Here is a 24,027-nt window from a genome sequence, read left to right on the forward strand (position 1 = left end):
CTTGTACCGGGTGTTTGGGGGGGGTAGTACCGGGTGTTTGGGAGGGGGGGTACATAGAACATAGAACGTAGAACATAGAACGATACAGCGCAGTACAGGCCCTTCGGCCCTCGATGTTGCACCGACATGGGAAAAATCTAAAGGCCATCTAACCTACACTATGCCCTTATCATCCATATGCTTATCCAATAAACTTTTAAATGCCCTCAATGTTGGCGTGTTCACTACTGTTGCAGGTAGGGCATTCCACGGCCTCACCACTCTTTGCGTAAAAAACCTACCTCTGACCTCTGTCCTATATCTATTACCCCTCAATTTAAGGCTATGTCCCCTCGTGCTAGCCACCCCCTTCCGCGGGAGAAGGCTCTCGTTGTCCACCCTATCTAACCCTCTGATCATTTTGTATGCCTCTATTAAGTCACCTCTTAACCTTCTTCTCTCTAACGAAAACAACCTCAAGTCCATCAGCCTTTCCTCATAAGATTTTCCCTCCATACCAGGCAACATCCTGGTAAATCTCCTCTGCACCCGTTCCAAAGCTTCCACGTCCTTCCTATAATGAGGCGACCAGAACTGTACGCAATACTCCAAATGCGGCCGTACTAGAGTTTTGTACAACTGCAACATGACCTCATGGCTCCGGAACTCAATCCCTCTACCAATAAAGGCCAACACACCATAGGGAGCGGGGGTAGTACCGGGTGTTTGGGGGGGGGGGTAGTACCGGGTGTTTGGGGGGGGGTAGTACCGGGTGTTTGGGAGGGGGGGTAGTACCGGGTGTTTGGGAGGGGGGGGTAGTACCGGGTGTTTGGGAGGGGGGTAGTACCGTGTGTTTGGGGGGTAGTACCGTGTGTTTGGGAGGGGGTAGTACCGGGTGTTTGGGGGGTAGTACTGTGTGTTTTGGAGGGGGGGGGGGTAGTGCCGGGTGTTTGGGAGGGGGGGGTAGTACCGGGTGTTTGGGAGGGGGGTAGTACCGGGTGTTTGGGAGGGGGGGGTAGTACCGGGTGTTTGGGAGGGGGGGTAGTACCGGGTGTTTGGGAGGGGGGGTAGTACCGGGTGTTTGGGAGGGGGTGGTAGTACCGGGTGTTTGGGAGGGGGGGGTAGTACCGGGTGTTTGGGAGGGGGGTAGTACCGGGTGTTTGGGAGGGGGGGTAGTACCGGGTGTTTGGGAGGGGGGGTAGTACCGGGTTGGAGGGGGGGGGTAGTACCGGGTGTTTGGGAGGGGGGGTAGTACCGGGTGTTTGGGAGGGGGGGTAGTACCGGGTGTTTGGGAGGGGGGGGTAGTACCGGGTGTTTGGGGGGGGTAGTACCGGGTGGTTGGGGGCTAGTACCGGGTGTTTGGGAGGGGTGGTAGTACCGGGTGTTTGGGGGGAGGGTAGTTCCGGGTGTTTGGGAGGGGGGGGTAGTACCGGGTGTTTGGGGGGGGCGTGGTACCGGGTGTTTGGGGGGGGGTAGTAACGGGTGTTGGGAGGGGGCGGTAGTACAGGGTGTTTGGGAGGGGGGGGTAGTACCGGGTGTTTGGGAGGGGGGGTAGTACCGGGTGTTTGGGAGGGGGGGTAGTACTGGGTGTTTGGGAGGGGGTTTGTAGCACCGTGGTGTTGGGAGGGGGGGTAGTACCGGGTGTTTGGGAGGGGGGGGGGTAGTACCGGGTGTTTGGGGAGGGGGGGGTAGTACCGGGTGTTTTGGGAGGGGGTAGTACCGGGTGTTTGGGAGGCGGGGTAGTACCGGGTGTTGGGAGGGGGGGTAGTACCGGGTGTTTGGGAGGGGGGGGGGGGTATGTACCGGGTGTTTGGGGGGTAGTACCGGAGTGTTGGGAGGGGGGGCTAGTACGGGTGTTTGGGAGGGGGGTAGTACCGGGTGTTTGGGAGGGGGGGGTAGTACGGGTGTTTGGGAGGGGGGGGGGTAGTACCGGGTGTTTGGGAGGGTGGGGGGGGTTAGTACCGGGTGTTTGGGAGGGGGGGTAGTACCGGGTGTTTGGGAGGGGGGGTAGTACCGGGTGTTTGGGAGGGGGGGTAGTACCGGGTGTTTGGGAGGGGCGGGGTAGTACCGGGTGTTTGGGAGGGGGGTGGTACCGGGTGTTTGGGAGGGGGGGTAGTACCGGGTGTTTGGGAGGGGGGGGTAGTACCGGGTGTTTTGGAGGGGGTGTAGTACCGGGTGTTTGGGAGGGGGGGTAGTACCGGGTGTTTGGGAAGGGGGGTAGTACCGGGTGTTTGGGAGGGGGGGGGGTAGTACCGGGTGTTTGGGAGGGGGGGTAGTACCGGGTGTTTGGGAGGGGGGGGTAGTACCGGGTGTTTGGGAGGGGGGGTAGTACCGGGTGTGTGGGAGGGGGGGGGTAGTACCGGGTGTTTGGGAGGGGGGGTAGTACCGGGTGTTTGGGAGGGGGGGTAGTACCGGGTGTTTGGGAGGGGGGGTAGTACCGGGTGTTTGGGGAGGGGGGGTAGTACCGGGTGTTTGGGAGGGGGGGGTAGTACCGGGTGTTTGGGAGGGGGGGGTAGTACCGGGTGTTTGGGAGGGGGGGTAGTACCGGGTGTTTGGGAGGGGGGGGTAGTACCGGGTGTTTGGGAGGGGGGGTAGTACCGGGTGTTTGGGGGGGGGGGTAGTACCGGGTGTTTGAGGAGGGGGGGGTAGTACCGGGTGTTTGGGAGGGGGGGTAGTACGGGTGTTTGGGAGGGGGGGTAGTACCGGGTGTTTGGGAGGGGGTGTAGTACCGGGTGTTTGGGAGGGGGGGTAGTACCGGGTGTTTGGGAGGGGGGGTAGTACCGGGTGTTTGGGAGGGGGGGTAGTACCGGGTGTTTGGGAGGGGGGGTAGTACCGGGTGTTTGGGAGGGGGGGGTAGTACCGGGTGTTGGGAGGGGGGGTAGTACCGGGTGTTTGGGAGGGGGTGTAGTACCGGGTGTTTGGGAGGGCCCGGCTGGGTCCAGCCCCACCTTATCCACTTACTCAGACAAGGCCGCATGTCCCTCTATCTGGGTCCCACTGCTGTGGCACGTTGTGGAGGACGCAGCAGACCACCCAGACCTGCTCTGGGTCTCTCCCTGGCCTGATGGGCAGCTGTATCCTGAGGGTGGGTTTGGGGCCCTGCACAGGAGCAGCTGCCTCCAGCTCTGTCCATGTTGCTGCCGTCTCCGGCGTCTGGCCGCCTGGATTGACCCCAACACCATGAGGGCAGCTGCTGTGGGGTTCACAATACCATCCACAACGTGAAACCTGTGATGAATTAGAGAGATCGACAATCAGTTTTGGCTTCTACCCTGGGAGAATCCGCCGTCACCATCCTTCCGTTCTCTGCCTTCTCTCAGGATTCCATCCACGCAGCTGGTTGAGCTGCAGGATCCCGCTGAGCACACACGCCCCCTGTCCACAGCAGGGGGCCATGGATACCAGACCCGGATTCCCGCTGGGAACATAACTTGCACCGATCCATGCACCCCCCCCCCCCCCCCCCCCCCCCCCCCCCCTCTGGCTGCAAGGATATCCGCAGCGCCGGGGCCCAGCCTGAGGCTGCCGAGGCCCAGCCGGAGCTGCCGAGCCCCAGCCGGAGGCTGCCGAGGCCCAGCCGGAGCTGCCGAGGCCCAGCCGGAGCTGCCGAGGCCCAGCCGGAGCTGCCGAGCCCCAGTCCGAGGCTGCCGAGCCCCAGCGGGAGGCTGCCGAGCCCCAGCCGGAGCTGCCGAGGCCCAGCCGGAGCTGCCGAGCCCCAGCCGGAGCTGCCGAGGCCCAGCTGGAGCTGCCGAGGCCCAGCTGGAGCTGCCGAGGCCCAGCCCGTGGCTGCCGAGGCCCAGCTGGAGCTGCCGAGCCCCGTGTCGCGTCTTTTCGTCCAACGACACTTCATCCATGTCTTTTTGTCCGCACGTCTTTTGGTCCAAAGTCTTTTTGTCCAATTATCCAATTACAAATAAACTCCGTAGAAAACCATTTAATTGATAAAATGCAAATAAAATACAGCAAAAGTTGAAAAATGCAGTTAAAAATTCTAAAAGTTTACTAATTACTTAAAATTCCCGAAAGATATCACATCACTTAGAGAATACAGTTGGAAAATGTATTTAAAAATTCTTAAAGTTACTTAAAATTGATGTAAATTGTAAGCAACATTCCTCAAGAAATCAATTTTTGTTGTAGAACCATATTCAACGACCAATCTTTTGAGGCGTTCAGTTATTTTCTTATATCGCGTACATGAAGTCGACTGATCTCCCCGAAGAATTTGAGCCTTTTTGCCGATTATGAACCCTTCCTCTTCCTTCAGAGTTTTGATTAACCTCCAGATATTCAAATGAGCTCCACCCGCTGAACGCTTTATCGCAGAATGAAACCCCTCAGCAGCATTATTTGTTCTCGGTAGATCTTGTAGAACACGCTGATTAACATTCCATACAGCTGTCGGGAATGTAGGTGTTTCTCTCCTTCGTCTGGCACCACGTCCTCTCACAATGCCTATGTAAGTCAAGTCGAAGTAAACGATGAATTCAGCAGGTATTTCTTCATCGTCTATCAAATCTTCATAAGCTTCTTCGACATCTTCAACGGGGAGGAAAGCTAATGCTGAAAAACATCGAATTTTAAGACAGAATTCAGAGTCTGTATTGTATTTTTCTTTGAGGCCTAAATCGGTAATTTTTCGAAACACAGATTGGCTCAAATGAAACAAACATGCCACGACAGATGAATTAAGGAATGATGAATTAATTGCCTTGTGAACTGCAACTTCGATATCTGCCATGATATCAATCGGATCTGCATTAGGTTGCATAATTTTCAATTGGTCAAAAAATAATTTGTATGTCTGCTTTCTTTTATTCGGCAGTAATGCAAAGACCCGTGGAAAATTGCTTCCTTTAACTTGTACATGAATGCAGAACAGTTGAAACCACTGTTGTGGCACAATCTTGAATGTCCCATCGCATGCCCAATGACAATATGATGCTAAATCCTGAAGAGCACTTTCTGATGCGAATACTAGTAAGCGCTGTTGATCCTCGGCTCCCGAATCGTATCTCTGAAACTGTTCGCCATTGTCAAGTTTACAATATTTGTCAGGTATTTCAAAACCGTGTCTAGCCGCTGGATTAGCGGGAAATCCAGAATTTTTTTGTCGGCACCTTTGAATAGCCCTTGAGACGACGGGCAACCTAGGGAGTTGAGAGCAGGTATTTTCTGATAGCTGCGTAAACTTGGCCGCTAGTATGCTACGCGAACTTTAACGAATCAACATCAGCTGGATGAAGGTGCTCATTAGAAAAATAAATAATTTTCGGCTCATTGTTTTCCGTTACCGTGTGAATCCGCACTGAACATAGCCTTCTTTTCTCACATCTCCAGTATTCTTTTCCTAGGTTTGGACTGCTCGAATGAAAATCGTAGATATAGTTATTTCCATCAGCTACCTTCCTTTTGCTCTTCGTTGACACAATGAACTTTGCCATTTCGGGATGGGCGAATTAAGAAAGAGAACGATAATATCTATCCTTTATTACATATTATACCTTGCTATGTGCATTAGAGAAGATTTCTATTTACAAAAAGTCAAGTTACAAAAAGTCTTTGACAAAAAAAATCATCGGACAAAATGACGTCGGACGAAAAGACATAGCACCGCCGGGGCCCAGCCGGAGCTGCCGAGGCCCAGCCGGAGGCTGCCGAGGCCCAGCCGGAGCTGCCGGGGCCCAGCTGGAGGCTGCCGGGGCCCAACCGGAGCTGCCGAGGCCCAGCCGGAGCTGCCGGGGCCCAACCGGAGGCTGCCGAGGCCCAGCCGGAGGCTGCCGGGGCCCAGCCGTGGCTGCCGGGGCCCAGCCGGAGCTGCCGAGGCCCAACCGGAGGCTGCCGAGGCCCAGCCGGAGGCTGCCGAGGCCCAGCCGGAGCTGCCGGGGCCCAGCCGGAGCTGCCGAGGCCCAGCCGGAGCTGCCGAGGCCCAGCCGGAGCTGCCGGGGCCCAGCCCGAGGCTGCCGGGGCCCAGCCCGTCGCTGCCGAGGCCCAGCCGGAGCTGCCGGGGCCCAGCCCGAGGCTGCCGAGGCCCAGCCGTGGCTGCCGGGGCCCAGCCGGAGCTGCCGAGGCCCAGCCGGAGCTGCCGGGGCCCAGCCGGAGCTGCCGAGGCCCAGCCGGAGCTGCCGAGCCCCAGCCCGAGGCTGCCGGGGCCCAGCCGGAGCTGCCGAGGCCCAGCTCGAGGCTGCCGAGGCCCAGCCGGAGCTGCCGAGGCCCAGCCGGAGCTGCCGGGGCCCAGCCGGAGCTGCCGAGGCCCAGCCGGAGCTGCCGAGGCCCAGCCGGAGCTGCCGGGGCCCAGCCCGTCGCTGCCGAGGCCCAGCCGGAGCTGCCGGGGCCCAGCCCGAGGCTGCCGGGGCCCAGCCGGAGCTGCCGAGGCCCAGCCGGAGCTGCCGGGGCCCAGCCCGAGGCTGCCGGGGCCCAGCCCGAGCTGCCGAGGCCCAGCCAGAGCTGCCGAGGCCCAGCTGGAGCTGCCAAGGCCCAGCCCGTGGCTGCCAGGGCCCAGCTGGAGGCTGCCTCCACATTTCACACGAACCATTAATCAACAAGGAAACGTCTAGATTCCAAATTGGTGCTGATGGAAAGATATATCAGCTCAATTTTACAAAAATAGCCAAACGCACGGGGCTGGATTCTCCGATATTGAGACTAAGCGGTGGCACCGGCGTGGGAATCGGCTCTAGTTGCCAATACGGACAGAGAATTGCCGGGTCTGTGGTCGCGCACAGCAGCGGTCTGCAACAGGCACGCCGGCAATATGGCCTCAGCTGCGCGTGACCCGGCCTCCCAAATACTGACCCATTTTGGCCAGGCTCGCCACCTCCGGACCAACCCCCAACTGTACTGCCATCCCCCCCCCCCCCCCTTCCCGGCCTGTGGATCAGCGCTGGACTGCAGCCACCAGGCCGAATTCCCGAAATACCACACACAAGTGACGCCATCGGGGACTCAGCCCATCCGGGGGGGGGGGGGGGAGAATCCGGTCCAATGTATCACCCTCGCAGGTTCCTCAACAAAATGGAGAATAAACCGAGATTGTGTTATCCTGTCCAGAACTTTGTCGTAGAAATGATCAATGTGTGACTTGTTCCACGTATCAGAGCCATTCTCCGTCCAGGAGCTGCAGCTTTGCAGACCCCTCCCACACGGCCCAACCTCATCACAACCAAATCCTGCCAACCACATATTCCACTGGTGCTCAAGGTGCAGTTAAACATCCGTGACTTCCAGCATGTTTAACCTGCGGCGACATGACAGTTACACACAGCACTAACTACACCAGCAACAAAAACAGCAGCAATCTGCAGAAGCATTTCTACAACAGCCTCATCAGGTGGCCCATTTGGATCAATGTCACGCAGCAGGTCCCACAGCGTCTTCTTGCTTCAAACCAGATTGCCTTCTGGACTCCCGGTGTTCCAGGACCCAGGTATCTTAGAAAGAATTATCCTTTCTGGCTACAGAAAAGGAACAGCAACAGCAGCCTCCAGGCAAATACAGCCACCAGCAGGAGCAAGCAGCAAACACAACCTGTAGCTGTGAAGTGTTCATGTCACTAACATTCCCTAATAGCTTTCAGATGTGCAGACAGAGGCCAGCACTCTCAGCGGGAGTTAGACCTTCACCATATTACCACAAACAGGGCTCTGTCCTGAGGGTGTTCAGTGGGCCGGGCAGGCAGCAGGGCCTTGATATAGATCCACACAATCCAGGGGGGTGTTCTGTTGGACCCGCAGGGACTGAGCCCATCACCGCCCACCCCAGGGTCAACCCCTACCCATCCCCGTACCGATGGTGCCCATTCACCCCAACAGGACCTGTCCCCCTTGGAGGCTCTCCCCCACCTCCCTCCACCTCCCTCCACCTCCCTCCCGAGCATCTCCAGAGCCCCCCCGGCTGAATGTTCGATTTCAAAGATGGCTACTCACCTTCTCCAGTCCCCACAGCAGCCATTGCTAAATAGATGCTAAAGGGCGCCATGTGACTGCTCGCTGGGGAGGGGTCTGATCACCAGAGACCGTTAGATAGTCCATCCTGTCAACGACATCTCGGCACAACGAAATCCAGAACCCACCAACAGGAGCGAGCTGCTTAGATCAGAAACCAGATGGGGTCCCCATTTTGGCCTCTCCCACGATCTAACCGGCTCGCACGCCGGACACAACGTGGCCGTTAGATCGCGCCCTGGAATTGTCATTGTAAGTGACCTGAGGGGCGTTTCCAAGGAGTGGGCCTGAGGGAGTGTGATTGGGAAAGGGTTGGGGATACAAGTGAGATTGACCATCTGAGGTCAAGGTTGATAATCTAGGTGGGAATCAGGTCAGGAATACCAGCTCTGGTCATTTTTGTTCGGGATTTCTTTACCATTGGACCATTTCATCGGTCCCTCATTATCACCCTGTTTCCCTTTTGCCAGGGAGCGAATTTCAGAGCTGATAGAGAACTTTCCGGTGAATGCCCGAAGCTGCGGTGGAAGTCACACACTGACCTATGGTTATCATCGGCGTGGCACAAAGGGATACGACCACCATCCAACCCAGATCATGGATGAAAACCTGGGCACAAAGGTCTGAACAGAGAGGGAGTTTGGTCAGGATAGACAGATGTAAAGGTCAAGAATTTGATAAGAATCAATCTGATGTCCCGCCTCCTCTCAGATGACATGGCTGCATTTGCTTCTGTGGCACAAAGGTCCATAATCAGCCGAATCATTGAGAGCTGCTAGACAAGAAACAATTTCCTTAACTGGATCCCTGGATTCCAGTTACAAACAAAATATAGATCAATTGGTGGTCATTTTCCAAAATTCTGTGGACTCTGGAATGGTTCCTCCAGATTGGAGGGTAGCGAATGTAACCCCGCTATTCAAAAAGGGAGGTAGAGAGAAAACAGGGAACTATAGACCAGTGAGCCTAACGTCGGTAGTAGGGAAGTTGCTGGAGTCCATTATCAAGGGTTTCACAGCATTTGGAAAGCAGCAGTGTAATCAGACAAAGTCAGCGTGGATTTACGAAATGGAATCATGCTTGATAAATCTACTAGAATTCTTTGAAGATGTAACTAGGTAGAGTTGACCAGGGAGAACCAGTGGATATGGTTTATTTAGACTTTCAGAAGGCTTTCAAGAAGGTCTCACGTAGCAAATTACTATGTAAAGTTAAAGCACACGGGATTACGGGTAGTGTCTTGAGGTGGATAGAATGGGTGGCATGGTAGCACAGTGGTTACCACTGTGAGTAGTCCGCACTGTCTGTGTGGGTTTCCTCCGGATGCTCCGGTTTCCTGCCACAGTCCAAAGATGTGCAGGTTAGGTTGATTGGCCATGATAAATTGCCCTTAGTGTCCAACAAAAGGTTAGGTGGGGTTACAGGGATAGGGTGGAGCATGGGCTTAAGTAGGGTGCTCTTTCCAAGGGCTGGTGCAGACTCATAGAACATAGAACAGTACAGCACAGAACAGGCCCTTCAGCCCTCGATGTTGTGCCGAGCAATGATCACCCTACTCAAACCCACGTATCCACCCTATACCCGTAACCCAACAACCCCACCAACCCTTAACCTTACTTTTTAGGACACTACGGGCAATTTAGCATGGCCAATCTACCTAATGGGCTGAATGGCCTCCTTCTGCACTGTAAAGTCTATGATTCTATGAAAGCTGGTTAGCAGACAGGAAGCAAAAAATTGGAATTAATGGGTTGTTTTCAGATAGTCAGGCAGCGACTAGTGGGGTACCGCAGGGATCCGTGCGAGGAATCCAACTAATCACATTATATATTAATGATTTGGACGAGGGAAGTAAATATATTATCTCCAAATTGGCTGATGATACAAAGTTGTGTGGGAGGGTGAGCTGTGAGGAGGATGCAGAGATGCTTCAGTGGGATTTGGACAGGCTGAGTGAGTGGGCAGGTGCACGGCGGATGCAGTATAATGTGGATAAATGTGAGGTTATCCACTTCAGTAGCAACAATGGGAAAGCAGATTATTATTTGAATGGGTGCAAATTGAGAGGTGTGGATACTCAGCGAGACCTTGGTGTCCTCGTGCTTCAGTCGATGAAAGTATGCATGCAGGTGCAGCAGGCAGTAAAGAGGGTAAATGTATATTGCCCTTCATAGCGAGAGGATTGGAGTATATGAATAGACATAGTTTACTGCAATTATATAGGGCATTGGTTTGGCCACACCTGGAGTATTGTGGGCAGTTTTGGTGTCCATATCTGAGGAAGGATGTTCTCGCTATGGAGGGAGAGCAGCGAAGGTTTACCAGGCTGATTCCTGGGGTGGCGGGACTGACGTGTGAGGAGAGATTGAATCAGTTAGGACCACAGGGTATGGGGTAGAGATGAGGAGAAATTTATTCACCCAGAGAGTGGTCAATCTGTGGAATTCACTCCCACGGAAAGTAGTTGAGGCCACAACGTGATTTCAAGAAGGAATTAGATATAGCTCTTGGGGCTAAAGGGATCGAGGGATTGGTGGAAGGCGGGATCAGGGTACTGAACTTAATGATCAGCCATGCTCATAATGAATGGTAGAGCAGGCTCGAGGGGCTGAATGGCCTCCTCCTGCTTTTATTTTTATGGATGTTTCTACACATAATGTCCAGTGTGACAGGGCCAGCAAGCAGGAGACAAAAAATACAGAACGTAAAGATGATTGACTCAAACACAAAGATATGGCAGCAATCTGGTGATAATGTCTCTTTGCTCTCCAGCAATGGGGAGACACAGTTGTGCCCAGAGCCGACACACAGCCACCGAAAGCGAGGATGAACTGCAAGCTGCCATCGATTGGTGGGAAGGACGGTATGTGACAGCTTTAGAGTTTGAAACTACTGACCCCTAGATATTGGTGTGTCTTTTGTCTTTTACAGTGTGGTGGACCCCATTTCCCAGTATTATTGTCAGGAGAGCGACACTGGACTATCGCACTATAGAGTCAGACACTGGACTATCGCACTATAGAGTCAGACACTGGGCTATCGCACTATAGAGTCAGACACTGGGCTATCGCACTATAGAGTCAGACACTGGGCTATCGCACTATAGAGTCAGACACTGGGCTATCGCACTATAGAGTCAGACACTGGGATATCGCTCTATAGAGTCAGACACTGGGCTATCGCACTATAGAGTCAGACACTGGGCTATCGCACTATAGAGTCAGACACTGGGCTATCGCACTATAGAGTCAGACACTGGGCTATCGCACTATAGAGTCAGACACTGGGCTATCGCACTATAGAGTCAGACACTGGGCTATCGCACTATAGAGTCAGACACTGGGCTATCGCACTATAGAGTCAGACACTGGGCTATCGCACTATAGAGTCAGACACTGGGCTATCGCACTATAGAGTCAGACACTGGGCTATCGCACTATAGAGTCAGACACTGGGCTATCGCTCTATAGAGTCAGACACTGGGCTATCGCACTATAGAGTCAGACACTGGGCTATCGCTCTATAGAGTCAGACACTGGGCTATCGCACTATAGAGTCAGACACTGGGCTATCGCACTATAGAGTCAGACACTGGACTATCGCACTATAGAGTCAGACACTGGACTATCGCACTATAGAGTCCAGACTGGGCTATCGCACTATAGAGTCAGACACTGGGCTATCACACTATAGAGTCAGACACTGGGCTATCGCACTATAGAGTCAGACACTGGGCTATCGCACTATAGAGTCCAGACTGGGCTATCGCACTATAGAGTCAGACACTGGGCTATCGCACTATAGAGTCAGACACTGGGCTATCGCACTATAGAGTCAGACACTGGGCTATCGCACTATAGAGTCAGACACTGGACTATCGCACTATAGAGTCAGACACTGGGCTATCGCACTATAGAGTCAGACACTGGGCTATCGCACTATAGAGTCAGACACTGGGCTATCGCACTATAGAGTCAGACACTGGGCTATCGCTCTATAGAGTCAGACACTGGACTATCGCACTATACAGTCAGACACTGGGCTATCGCTCTATAGAGTCAGACACTGGGCTATCGCACTATAGAGTCAGACACTGGGCTATCGCACTATAGAGTCAGACACTGGACTATCGCACAAGAGAGTCAGACACTGAACTATCGCACTATAGAGTCAGACACTGGGCTATCGCACTATAGAGTCAGACACTGGGCTATCGCACTATAGAGTCAGACACTGGACTATCGCACTATAGAGTCAGACACTGGACTATCGCACTACAGAGTCGACACTGGGCTATCGCACTATAGAGTCAGACACTGGGCTATCGCACTATAGAGTCAGACACTGGGCTATCGCACTATAGAGTCAGACACTGGGCTATCGCACTATAGAGTCAGACACTGGGCTATCGCTCTATAGAGTCAGACACTGGGCTATCGCACTATAGAGTCAGACACTGGGCTATCGCACTATAGAGTCAGACACTGGACTATCGCACTATAGAGTCAGACACTGGGCTATCGCACTATAGAGTCAGACACTGGGCTATCGCACTATAGAGTCAGGCACTGGACTATCGCACTATAGAGTCAGACACTGGGCTATCGCTCTATAGAGTCCAGACTGGGCTATCGCACTATAGAGTCAGGCACTGGGCTATCGCACTATAGAGTCCAGACTGGGCTATCGCTCTATAGAGTCAGACACTGGGCTATCACACTATAGAGTCAGTAAGAAGTCTTACAACACCAGGTTAAAGTCCAACAGGTTTGTTTCAAACACGAGCTTTCGGAGCACGGCTCCTTCTTCAGGTGAATGGAAAGGCTTGTTCCAGAAATGTTTATATAGACACAGTCAGAGATGCCCCGGAATGCGAGCACCTGCAGGCAATCAAATCATCAAAGATGCAGAGAGAGAGGTAACTCCAGGTTAAAGAGGTGTGAATTGTCCCAAGCCAGTTCAGTCGGTAGGCCTCTGCAAGTCCAGGCTTGTTGGTGGGGGCCGAATGTAATGCGACATGAATCCCAGATCCCGGTTGAGTCCGCATTCATGCGTGCGGAACTTAGCTATAAGTTTTTGCTCAGCAATTTTGCGTTGTCGCGTCTCCTGAAGGCCTCCTTGTAGAATGCTGACCCGGAGATCAGAGGCTGAATGTCCTTGACTGCTGAAGTGTTCCCCAACTGGAAGGGAACAGTCCTGCCTGTTGATAGTCGCACGATGCCCGTTTATTCGTTGTCGCAGTGTCTGCATGGTCTCGCCAATGTACCACGCTTCGGGACATCCTTTCCTGCAGCGTATGAGGTAGACTACATTGGTCGAGTCGCACGAGTATGCGCCGCGTACCTGGTGGGTGGTGTTTCCACGTGTAATGGTGGTGTCCATGTCGATGATCTGGCATGTCTTGCAGAGATTACCCTGGCAGGGTTTTGTGGTGTTGTGGTTGCTGTTCTGAAGGCTGGGTAATTTGCTGCAAACAATGGTTTGTTTGAGGTTGCGCGGTTGTTTGAAGGCCAGTAGTGGGGGTGTGGGGATGACCTTGGCAAGATGTCCATCCTCGCTGATGATGTGTTGGAGGCTGCGAAGAAGATGTCGTAGTTTCTCCGCCCCAGGAAAGTACTGGACGACGAAGGGTACTCTGTCAGTGGTGTCCCGTGTTTGTCTTCTGAGGAGGTCGGTGCGGTTTTTTGCTGTGGCGCGGTGGAACTGTCGATCAATGAGTCGAGCGCCATATCCCGTTCGTACGAGGGCATCTTTCAGCATCTGTAGGTGTCTGTTGCGCTCCTCCTTGTCTGAGCAGATCCTGTGTATACGGAGGGCTTGTCCATAGGGGATGGCTTCTTTAATGTGTTTCGGGTGAAAGCTGGAGAAGTGGAGCATCGTGAGATTATCTGTGGGCTTGCGAATCTCTGGGATTCATGTCGCATTACATTCGGCCCCCACCAACAAGCCTGGACTTGCAGAGGCCTACCGACTGAACTGGCTTGGGACAATTCACACCTCTTTAACCTGGAGTTACCTCTCTCTCTGCATCTTTGATGATTTGATTGCCTGCAGGTGCTCGCATTCCGGGGCATCTCTGACTGTGTCTATATAAACATTTCTGGAACAAGCCTTTCCATTCACCAGAAGAAGGAGCCGTGCTCCGAAAGCTCGTGTTTGAAACAAACCTGTTGGACTTTAACCTGGTGTTGTAAGACTTCTTACTGTGCTCACCCCAGTCCAACGCCGGCATCTCCACATCATGACTATAGAGTCAGACACTGGGCTATCGCACTATAGAGTCAGACACTGGGCTATCGCACTATAGAGTCAGACACTGGACTATCGCACTATAGAGTCAGACACTGGGCTATCGCACTATAGAGTCAGACACTGGACTATCGCACTATAGAGTCAGACACTGGGCTATCGCACTATAGAGTCCAGACTGGACTATCGCACTATAGAGTCAGACACTGGACTATCGCACTATAGAGTCAGACACTGGGCTATCGCACTATAGAGTCAGACACTGGGCTATCGCACTATAGAGTCAGACACTGGGCTATCGCACTATAGAGTCAGACACTGGGCTATCGCACTATAGAGTCAGACACTGGGCTATCGCACTATAGAGTCAGACACTGGGCTATCGCACTATAGAGTCAGACACTGGGCTATCGCACTATAGAGTCAGACACTGGGCTATCGCTCTATAGAGTCAGACACTGGACTATCGCACTATAGAGTCAGACACTGGGCTATCGCACTATAGAGTCAGACACTGGACTATCGCACTATAGAGTCAGACACTGGCTATCGCACTATAGAGTCAGACACTGGACTATCGCACTATACAGTCAGACACTGGACTATCGCACTATAGAGTCAGACACTGGCTATCACACTATAGAGTCAGACACTGGGCTATCGCACTATAGAGTCAGACACTGGGCTATCGCACTATAGAGTCAGACACTGGGCTATCGCACTATAGAGTCAGACACTGGGCTATCGCACTATAGAGTCAGACACTGGGCTATCGCTCTATAGAGTCAGACACTGGACTATCGCACTATAGAGTCAGACACTGGGCTATCGCACTATAGAGTCAGACACTGGACTATCGCACTATAGAGTCAGACACTGCTATCGCACTAGAGTCCAGACTGGGCTATCGCACTATAGAGTCAGACACTGGGCTATCGCACTATAGAGTCAGACACTGGACTATCGCACTATAGAGTCAGACACTGGGCTATCGCACTATAGAGTCAGACACTGGGCTATCGCACTATAGAGTCAGACACTGGGCTATCGCACTATAGAGTCAGACACTGGACTATCGCACTATAGAGTCAGACACTGGACTATCGCACTATAGAGTCAGACACTGGGCTATCGCACTATAGAGTCAGACACTGGGCTATCGCACTATAGAGTCAGACACTGGACTATCGCACTATAGAGTCAGACACTGGGCTATCGCACTATAGAGTCAGACACTGGACTATCGCACTATAGAGTCAGACACTGGACTATCGCACTATAGAGTCAGACACTGGACTATCGCACTATAGAGTCAGACACTGGACTATCGCACTATAGAGTCAGACACTGGACTATCGCACTATAGAGTCAGACACTGGGCTATCGCACTATAGAGTCAGACACTGGACTATCGCACTATAGAGTCAGACACTGGACTATCGCACTATAGAGTCAGACACTGGGCTATCGCACTATAGAGTCAGACACTGGACTATCGCACTATAGAGTCAGACACTGGGCTATCGCACTATAGAGTCAGACACTGGGCTATCGCACTATAGAGTCAGACACTGGGCTATCGCACTATAGAGTCAGACACTGGACTATCGCACTATAGAGTCAGACACTGGGCTATCGCACTATAGAGTCAGACACTGGGCTATCGCACTATAGAGTCAGACACTGGGCTATCGCACTATAGAGTCAGACACTGGGCTATCGCACTATAGAGTCAGACACTGGACTATCGCACTATAGAGTCAGACACTGGGCTATCGCACTATAGAGTCAGACACTGGGCTATCGCACTATAGAGTCAGACACTGGGCTATCGCACTATAGAGTCAGACACTGGACTATCGCACTATAGAGTCAGACACTGGACTATCGCACTATAGAGTCAGACACTGGACTATCGCACTATAGAGTCAGACACTGGGCTATCGCACTATAGAGTCAGACACTGGGCTATCGCACTATAGAGTCAGACACTGGGCTATCGCACTATAGAGTCAGACACTGGGCTATCGCACTATAGAGTCAGACACTGGGCTATCGCACTATAGAGTCAGACACTGGACTATCGCACTATAGAGTCAGACACTGGGCTATCGCACTATAGAGTCAGACACTGGACTATCGCACTATAGAGTCAGACACTGGACTATCGCACTATAGAGTCAGACACTGGGCTATCGCACTATAGAGTCAGACACTGGGCTATCGCACTATAGAGTCAGACACTGGACTATCGCACTATAGAGTCAGACACTGGGCTATCGCACTATAGAGTCAGACACTGGGCTATCGCACTATAGAGTCAGACACTGGGCTATCGCACTATAGAGTCAGACACTGGACTATAGCACTATAGAGTCAGACACTGGGCTATACACTATGGAGTCAGACACTGGGCTATCGCACTATAGAGTCGACACTGGGCTATCGCACTATAGAGTCAGACACTGGACTATCGCACTATAGAGTCAGACACTGGGCTATCGCACTATAGAGTCAGACACTGGGCTATCGCACTATAGAGTCAGACACTGGGCTATCGCACTATAGAGTCCAGACTGGGCTATCGCACTATAGAGTCCAGACTGGGCTATCGCACTATAGAGTCAGACACTGGACTATCACACTATAGAGTCAGACACTGGGCTATCGCACTATAGAGTCAGACACTGGGCTATCGCACTATAGAGTCAGACACTGGACTATCGCACTATAGAGTCAGACACTGGGCTATCGCACTATAGAGTCAGACACTGGGCTATCGCTCTATAGAGTCAGACACTGGACTATCGCACTATAGAGTCAGACACTGGGCTATCGCACTATAGAGTCAGACACTGGACTATCGCACTATAGAGTCAGACACTGGGCTATCGCACTATAGAGTCAGACACTGGCTATCGCACTATAGAGTCAGACACTGGGCTATCGCACTATAGAGTCAGACACTGGACTATCGCACTATAGAGTCAGACACTGGACTATCGCACTATAGAGTCAGACACTGGACTATCGCACTATAGAGTCAGACACTGGGCTATCGCACTATAGAGTCAGACACTGGGCTATCGCACTATAGAGTCAGACACTGGGCTATCGCACTATAGAGTCAGACACTGGACTATCGCACTATAGAGTCAGACACTGGGCTATCGCACTATAGAGTCAGACACTGGGCTATCGCACTATAGAGTCAGACACTGGGCTATCGCACTATAGAGTCAGACACTGGACTATCGCACTATAGAGTCAGACACTGGGCTATCGCACTATAGAGTCAGACACTGGGCTATCGCACTATAGAGTCAGACACTGGACTATCGCACTATAGAGTCAGACACTGGACTATCGCACTATAGAGTCAGACACTGGGCTATCGCACTATAGAGTCAGACACTGGGCTATCGCACTATAGAGTCAGACACTGGACTATCGCACTATAGAGTCAGACACTGGGCTATCGCACTATAGAGTCAGACACTGGGCTATCGCACTATAGAGTCAGACCTGGGCTATCGCACTATAGAGTCAGACACTGGGCTATCGCACTATAGAGTCAGACACTGGGCTATCGCACTATAGAGTCAGACACTGGACTATCGCACTATAGAGTCAGACACTGGACTATCGCACTATAGAGTCAGACACTGGACTATCGCACTATAGAGTCAGACACTGGGCTATCGCACTATAGAGTCAGACACTGGACTATCGCACTATAGAGTCAGACACTGGGCTATCGCACTATAGAGTCAGACACTGGGCTATCGCACTATAGAGTCAGACACTGGGCTATCGCACTATAGAGTCAGACACTGGGCTATCGCACTATAGAGTCAGACACTGGGCTATCGCACTATAGAGTCAGACACTGGACTATCGCACTATAGAGTCAGACACTGGGCTATCGCACTATAGAGTCAGACACTGGGCTATCGCACTATAGAGTCAGACACTGGGCTATCGCACTATAGAGTCAGACACTGGACTATCGCACTATAGAGTCAGACACTGGGCTATCGCACTATAGAGTCAGACACTGGGCTATCGCACTATAGAGTCAGACACTGGGCTATCGCACTATAGAGTCAGACACTGGGCTATCGCACTATAGAGTCAGACACTGGGCTATCGCACTATAGAGTCAGACACTGGGCTATCGCACTATAGAGTCAGACACTGGACTATCGCACTATAGAGTCAGACACTGGGCTATCGCACTATAGAGTCAGACACTGGACTATCGCACTATAGAGTCAGACACTGGGCTATCGCACTATAGAGTCAGACACTGGGCTATCGCACTATAGAGTCAGACACTGGGCTATCGCACTATAGAGTCAGACACTGGGCTATCGCACTATAGAGTCAGACACTGGACTATCGCACTATAGAGTCAGACACTGGGCTATCGCACTATAGAGTCAGACACTGGACTATCGCACTATAGAGTCAGACACTGGACTATCGCACTATAGAGTCAGACACTGGGCTATCGCACTATAGAGTCAGACACTGGGCTATCGCACTATAGAGTCAGACACTGGGCTATCGCACTATAGAGTCAGACACTGGGCTATCGCACTATAGAGTCAGACACTGGGCTATCGCACTATAGAGTCAGACACTGGGCTATCGCACTATAGAGTCAGACACTGGGCTATCGCACTATAGAGTCAGACACTGGGCTATCGCACTATAGAGTCAGACACTGGGCTATCGCACTATAGAGTCAGACACTGGGCTATCGCACTATAGAGTCAGACACTGGACTATCGCACTATAGAGTCAGACACTGGGCTATCGCACTATAGAGTCAGACACTGGACTATCGCACTCTCCTCTCCCTCTCTCTCACACACACTCTCCCTCTTTCTCACACTCACCTCTCCCTCTCTCTCACACACCTCCTGCTCTGTGTGTTTTACACAGACAGACCCTTCCTGCTCTGTGTGTTTTACACAGACAGACCCCTCCTGCTCTGTGTGTTTTAAACAGACAGACCCTTCCTGCGCTGTGTGTTTTACACAGACAGACCCTTCCTGCTCTGTGTGTTTTACACAGACAGACCCTTCCTGCGCTGTGTGTTTTACACAGACAGACCCTTCCTGCTCTGTGTGTTTTACACAGACAGACCCTTCCTGCTCTGTGTGTTTTACACAGACAGACCCTTCCTGCGCTGTGTGTTTTACACAGACAGACCCTTCCTGCTCTGTGTGTTTTACACAGACAGACCCTTCCTGCTCTGTGTGTTTTACACAGACAGACCCTTCCTGCTCTGTGTGTTTTACACAGACAGACCCTTCCTGCTCTGTGTGTTTTACACAGACAGACCCTTCCTGCGCTGTGTGTTGTACATGGACAGACCCTTCCTGCGCTGTGTGTTTTACATGGACAGACCCTTCCTGCGCTGTGTGTTTTACACAGACAGACCCTTCCTGCGCTGTGTGTTTTACACAGACAGACCCTTCCTGCGCTGTGTGTTTTACATGGACAGACCCTTCCTGCTCTGTGTGCTTTACACAGACAGACCCCTCCTGCTCTGTGTGTTTTACACAGACAGACCCCTCCTGCGCTGTGTGTTTTACACAGACAGACCCTTCCTGCGCTGTGTGTTTTACACAGACAGACCCTTCCTGCGCTGTGTGTTTTACACAGACAGACCCTTCCTGCTCTGTGTGTTTTACACAGACAGACCCTTCCTGCTCTGTGTGTTTTACACAGACAGACCCTTCCTGCGCTGTGTGTTTTACACAGACAGACCCTTCCTGCGCTGTGTCTTTTACACAGACAGACCCTTCCTGCTCTGTGTGTTTTACACAGACAGACCCTTCCTTCTCTGTGTGTTTTACACAGACAGACCCTTCCTGCGCTGTGTGTTTTACACAGACAGACCCTTCCTGCGCTGTGTGTTTGACACAGACAGACCCTTCCTTCTCTGTGTGTTTTACACAGACAGACCCTTCCTGCTCTGTGTGTTTTACACAGACAGACCCCTCCTGCTCTGTGTGTTTTACACAGACAGACCCTTCCTGCTCTGTGTGTTTTACACAGACAGACCCTTCCTGCTCTGTGTGTTTTACATGGACAGACCCTTCCTGCTCTGTGTGTTTTACACAGACAGACCCTTCCTGCTCTGTGTGTTTTACACAGACAGACCCTTCCTGCGCTGTGTGTTTTACACAGACAGACCCTTCCTGCTCTGTGTGTTTTACACAGACAGACCCTTCCTGCTCTGTGTGTTTTACACAGACAGACCCTTCCTGCTCTGTGTGTTGTACATGGACAGACCCTTCCTGCGCTGTGTGTTTTACATGGACAGACCCTTCCTGCGCTGTGTGTTTTACACAGACAGACCCTTCCTGCGCTGTGTGTTTTACACAGACAGACCCTTCCTGCGCTGTGTGTTTTACACAGACAGACCCTTCCTGCGCTGTGTGTTTTACATGGACAGACCCTTCCTGCACTGTGTGTTTTACACAGACAGACCCTTCCTGCACTGTGTGTTTTACACAGACAGACCCTTCCTGCGCTGTGTGTTTTACATGGACAGACCATTCCTGCGCTGTGTGTTTTACACAGACAGACCCTTCCTGCGCTGTGTGTTTTACATGGACAGACCCTTCCTGCTCTGTGTGTTTTACATGGACAGACCCTTCCTGCGCTGTGTGTTTTACACAGACAGACCCTTCCTGCGCTGTGTGTTTTACACAGACAGACCCTTCCTGCGCTGTGTGTTTTACATGGACAGACCCCTACCGCTTTACATTCTGAGGTGTCTTTCTCGTTAATCTGACCAAATGAATTCAATGACCCTCTTTCAACATCGGCTTTTTGCACCTTTTGTCTGCTCTTTCATTCCAGCTGTTCCTTGATGCATTGAAAATGCTTCTTCCCCTGTCTGTTAATGATTTTGGTTTGAATAAATGGACTATCAATCGCCCAGATGTATGTCCGAGCTTGTTTTCGATTCAGTGGTGTTTCACAGGCTGGTAAATCAACAGTGGAAATGTTCCTGGAAATGTAGAATCACTAAATGGCTTTTTTGTCAATTTTATTGTCTCAACTGATCATTTCTTTCAGATTTGTCTTTGTTCAATGGTTCAGTAATCATGACGCATATGATGATTTATAATCAAAAAGAAAATGCTGAAAAATGATTTATAATGTTCCACTCATTAAAACTTAATTTTGTACGATATTAAAAGGAATAAATAACAGCACAAATCAGCAGTCTCTAGCCCAAGGCAGAATGAGCTGTTTGTGAGGTTCCTGTTCCACATTCTGCACAGGTGGAGATCTTCAAAGAGGGAATATCGCTCTGTGTCCACATCTCTCCCATTGAGACTGAAAACACAATAACATAAAATGAGATGAGTTAAGAATGAAAGGAACTGAGGGCAGGTTAAGAGGGGGTGAAAAGGCACATGGTCCATATGCCTTTCTTAATCGCGGCATGGATTGCAAAATCAGGGAGGTCATGTTGGAGTTGGAGAACTTCGGTGAGGCCACAGCTGGAGCACTGTGTGAATAATGATCGCCACATTAAAGGAAGGATGTGATTGGACTGGAAGGGGTGCAGAGGAGATTCACCAGGTTGTTGCCTGGGATGAACATTTACGTTATGAAGAGAGGTTGGATAGGCTTGGGTTGTTTTCGCTGGAGCAGAGAAGACTGAGGGGTGACCTGACTGAGGTGGACAAGATTATGATCGAGGTGGACAGGATTAAGAGGGGCATGGACAGGGTGGATAGGGAGCAGCTGTTCCCCTTAGTTGACGGGTCGGCTACGAGATGGACACAAGGTGAGTGGTGGGAGATTTAGGGGGGATTTGAGGAAAAACATTTTTACCCAGATGATGGTGGCGGTCTGGAACTGCCTGGGAGGGTGGTGAGGGTCTGGAACACACTGCCTGGGAGGGTGGTGAGGGTCTGGAACACACTGCCTGGGAGGGGGGTGACGGTCAGGAACGCACTACCTGGGAGGGTGGTGACGGTCTGGAACACACTGCCTGGGAGGGTGGTAGAGGCTGGAACGCCCTGCCTGGGAGGGTGGTGATGGTCAGGAACACACTGCCTGGGAGGGTGGTGAGGGTCAGGAACACACTGCCTGGGAGGGTGGTGACAGTCAGGAACACACTGCCTGGGAGGGTGGTGACGGTCAGGAACACACTGCCTGGGAGGGTGGTGACTGGTCAGGAACACACTGCCTGGGAGGGTGGTGACGGGCTGGAACACACTGCCTGGGAGGGTGGTAGAGGGTCAGGAACGCACTGCCTGGGAGGGTGGCGACGGTCAGGAACACACTGTCTGGGAGGGTGGTAGAGGGTCAGGAACACACTGCCTGGGAGGGGGTAGAGGGTCTGGAACGCACTGCCTGGGAGGGTGGGGACGGTCAGGAACACACTGCCTGGGAGGGTGGTAGAGGGTCTGGAACGCACTGCCTGGGAGGGTGGGAGAGGCTGGAACACACTGCCTGGGAGGGTGGTGAGGGTCTGTAACGTGCACTGCCTGGGAGGGTGGTGACGGTCAGGAACACACTGCCTGGGAGGGTGGTGACGGTCAGGAACACACTGCCTGGGAGGGTGGTGACGGTCAGGAACACACTGTCTGGGAGGGAGGTTGAGGCTGGAACACACTGCCTGGGAGGGTGGTGAGGGTCAGGAACACACTGCCTGGGAGGGTGGTGACGGTCAGGAACACACTGCCTGGGAGGGTGGTGATGGTCAGGAACACACTGCCTGGGAGGGTGGTGAGGTCTGGAACGCACTGCCTGGGAGGGTGGTAGAGGCTGGAACACACTGCCTGGGAGGGTGGTGACGGTCAGGAACACGCTGCCTGGGAGGGGGTAGAGGCAAAGTGCTGGCAAATGGGATTAGGTGAGCAGGTCAGGTGTTTTTTGGCGGCAGATGGGCCAAAGGGTCTTTACTACACTGTATTGTTCTGTGATTTATATTTTCAGAAACACGCATTAGGTTTTTAAGGTTGTGGCTCACAGGCAGTCGGGACCTTCTCTGTCACACTGATCTCACTCACACCCCTTCTTCTGTTACAGCAACAAAATGCAAACCGGTAACTAGTTCATCACGGAAAACCTCTTCATCAAAACTCTCCTGTCAGTCATACTGTGCGTTTCTGCCCTCCCTCGCACAGCCAGGTAAGGACTGTCAATTCTGAGTGGAATCTCTAACCTGTGCACCAGCCAGCAAACTTCGCATAGCTGCCTGATATTAACTTGCCGACTGACAGAGCGACAGGGCCGTGGTCTACAGAGGTGTTCACCATGGGTTTCTCACTGGCTGCTGCCAGTTTCCCCACAGTAACATAAGAACTAGGAGCAGGAGTAGGCCATCTGGCCCCTCGAGCCTGCTCCGCCATTCAATGAGATCATGGCTGATCTTTTGTGGACTCAGCTCCACTTTCCGGCCCGAACACCATAATCCTTAATCCCTTTATTCTTCAAAAAACTATCTATCTCTATCTTAAAAACATGTAATGAAGGAGCTTCAACTGCTTCACTGGGCAAGGAATTCCATAGATTCACAACCCTTTGGGTGAAGAAGTTCCTCCTAAACTCAGTCCTAAATCTACTTCACCTTATTTTGAGGCTATGCCCCCTAGTTCTGCTGTCACCCGCCAGTGGAAACAACCTGTCCGCATCTATCCTATCTATTCCCTTCATAATTTTAAATGTTTCTATAAGATCCCCCCTCATCCTTCTAAATTCCAACGAGTACAGTCCCAGTCTACTCAATCTCTCCTCATAATCCAACCCCTTCAGCTCTGGGATTAACCTAGTGAATCTCCTCTGCACACCCTCCAGTGCCAGTATGTCCTTT

At 52.2% G+C, this 24,027-nt stretch overlaps 1 long non-coding RNA gene across 1 annotated transcript; it reads left to right on the forward strand.

The window, feature by feature from the left end:
• Positions 1-8,323: 8,323 nt before the first annotated feature.
• On the forward strand, positions 8,324-23,345 carry LOC119953469. Its single transcript, XR_005458027.1, has 3 exons — positions 8,324-8,543; positions 10,695-10,785; positions 23,244-23,345. It is a non-coding gene; the product is annotated as an uncharacterized LOC119953469 (long non-coding RNA).
• The last annotated feature ends 682 nt before the right edge of the window (positions 23,346-24,027 follow it).

The sequence above is a fragment of the Scyliorhinus canicula genome, chromosome 18 (genome assembly GCF_902713615.1).
Source record: "Scyliorhinus canicula chromosome 18, sScyCan1.1, whole genome shotgun sequence".
NCBI classification, from domain to species: Eukaryota; Metazoa; Chordata; class Chondrichthyes; order Carcharhiniformes; family Scyliorhinidae; genus Scyliorhinus; species Scyliorhinus canicula.